Genomic DNA, 2,859 nt, shown 5'->3' with positions numbered 1-2,859 from the left:
CCTGCCTTGCCCCTTTCCCGTCAGACCGTGCCCGTGTCTGTGCCTTCCCCGCAGCTTCTCCTGACACTTTGCGAGCTCGGGGGAGCGCTCCCAGCCCATCCACGCGGGCGGCTCACGGAGCGCTTCGGCCAAATCACGAAGGGTTTGGATCCCGCTCCCCGGCACAAGTGCCAGGGGCGGGGAGATCTTGCCTCACATCTATTCTTTCTAGGTACAAAACACGCATTCAAAAGTCAGAGCCGTTTCACTGGCAAGGGCTGGGAGCTGCTCGGAGCCGGCCAGCTGCCCTAGTTCTGATTCCCAGCGAGGCCGCTTTCCCAGCCCTCCTCTCCGCATGTTTTGCAGACGCTCGCATCGAGGATGCATCACCCGGCCAGCCCCGCGCGGGGGCTGCATCCCGCGGGCCACATCACAGCCCCGAGGCTGCCGGAGCCGCTGCAAAGCTGCCGGTCCCCGCATCCATCTGCTCCCGCATCGCTCCTCTGGAGCGGGGAGCTCGTGTTTAACGACCGCGTGTGTTTTCGCTCAAGCATTACATCACCTGGCAACGCCAGCGGACGGAGGGGCCAGCCCGGCTGCGCTGTCCCTGCCCGTGCTCGGCCCCTGTCTCGTGCCCCGGGTCCCCAGCCCGCAGCCCTTTGTCCTGTGCAGGTGAATAGAAAACGCTCCTCCATGCAGAGCCCACCAGGGGCTCATCACAGCCCTCCCTCCCCATCTCCTTGGCGAGTCCCAGCGCCGGGTGTGGAGGGCAGAACGCTGCGTAATTTCCACCTCACGGAATTCCTGCGGCCGTAGCCATCAGCACTTTCCCTAAAATAAAGTGGGAGCTGAGATAAGCCAGACAGGCAGGCTGCGGAGGGCCGGTCCCGAGCGTGGATTGAGCTCACACTTCTTTAAGAGGGCGGCCAGGTCGGGCCTTCGCACCTCCCCAGCCGGAGAGGAACCGGGTGGATTTGCTGATAATTGCCTGCCAATTTCCGCAGCGGTGGAAAGAGCCTGGGGAATGGGGGGAATGATGACAGGGAGCCCTGCGGGAAGGGGGTGCAGGCAGGACATTTTTGTGCACGTGCTCCCACTCCCAGCACATTGGGGTCACGAGGAGTCAGGTACTGGGATAAGCAGCATCTCAAACCCTTGGCATGTGGGGAAGGGGCAGGGCTGGACCTGCAGTAGAGAGGGTGATTTTGCATTCCTTGCCCTTCATCCAACAGCAGATTGTCATTCACGTCCACCCAGATTCTCCTCTTCTACTCTGGCCCACCTGCAGTGTTCTATCCACCTTTGGAGTCCCCAGCATAAGAAGGATGTAGAGCTGCTGGAGGAAGTCCAGAGGAGCCCACAGAGATGCTCCAAGGGCTGGAGCCCCTCTGCTCTGGAGCGAAGCTGTGAGAGCTGGGGGTGCTCACCTGGAGAGGAAAAGGCTACAGGGAGAGCTCAGAAACTATTCCAGGGCCAAAAGGGGCTTCAGGAGGGGACAGGATAAGGGACAGGATAAGGGCAATGGCTTCATATCGACAGAGGGGAGTGAGAGGTTAGATGCTGGGAAGAAATTATTCTCTATGAGGATAGGGAGGCCCTGGCACAGGGTGCCCAGAGAAGCTGTGGCTGCCCCTGGATCCCTGGCAGTGCCCAAAGCCAGGCTGGATGGAGCTTGGAGCAACCTGGGACAGTGGAAGGTGTCCCTGCCCATAGCAGGGGGATGGAATGGGATGGTCTTAAAGGTCCCGTCCAACTCAAACCATTTCATGATCCTGTGACTGATGTCACCTTTTAACCCACTGACACCCCAACTGCTCCCCAAGCCCTGTCCAGAGACACCCCTCGAAAAGGGGGATGAGGAGTTCAGTAGGGACACGCAGGGCCGGGTTTGGGCTCAGAGCTGATGGAACCCGGAGCCCCTGAAGGGGCTCAGCTGCCAGACCCCCCCTCATGCCCTGCTCTGGGGGTCGCGGGGGCCGTGCGTCCATCACCAGCCGCGGCCGGCCGGGCGCTGCGTGTCCCCAGGGCACCCCAGGGCACGTTTTCCTGCAGAATGCCCGGTTTTCCCTTCCTGCCGGCGGCCGCACACCCCGCGCCCGCCACCTAACGGCCACCGCCGGCGGACACCGGCATCGGCACCGGGATCCAGCCCCGGCGCGGGGATCAGGGCACTGGCACCGGCACCCGGGCGTTGGGCACCGCTACCGGTACCAGGATCTGGGCACCGGGATCCGGACACTGGCACCGAGACCAGGGCGTTGGGCACCGGTACCAACACCCAGACACTGGCACCTGGCACCGGGGCCCGGGCACCGGGCATTGATACCGGGATCCGGACGCCGGGCAACGGTACCGGCACTGGCACCGAGGTCCGGACTCCGTGCGCTGGGCACGGGCAGCGGGCACAGTACCGGGCATCGGGCCGATATCCCGTCCCTCGCGCGCTGCGACTGGAGCGACATCCCCCAAATTCCCGCCTGCACCCCCCGACACCACCAACCCTTCACCCCACCGGTCCCCACCTGCCCCCCAATCCCCTTTCGGGCCGATACCACCCGGGATGCGAAACCCCCCGTGTCACCCGGGATGAAAGGCTACTCAGGTGCCATCACCCGTGGTCCTCGTGCCGGTGGGCGCAGCCCCCCCGTCCTCCCCCACCGCCTGCCTTGGCAGCTCCCCTGCTCTTCCAGCTTTTTTGGCAGAGACGCGCAGTCTTGGAGAGAGCAGCGAAGGAAAAAAAAAATAAAAAAAGGGGTAAAGGAAAAAAACCCTCCCCGAGCAGCCAGCCCAATCGGCGGGAGAGGCTCGTGTGTGTTTGGCCTTTCCTCATGACGTAGTGTCCTGTGCCTCTCCCCCCCCCCCCCTCCTTTTCCCCTCCCT

This window comes from Oenanthe melanoleuca, chromosome 19 (genome assembly GCF_029582105.1).
Source record: "Oenanthe melanoleuca isolate GR-GAL-2019-014 chromosome 19, OMel1.0, whole genome shotgun sequence".
In the NCBI taxonomy this organism is placed as follows: Eukaryota; Metazoa; Chordata; class Aves; order Passeriformes; family Muscicapidae; genus Oenanthe; species Oenanthe melanoleuca.
This window is presented reverse-complemented; position numbering follows the sequence as displayed.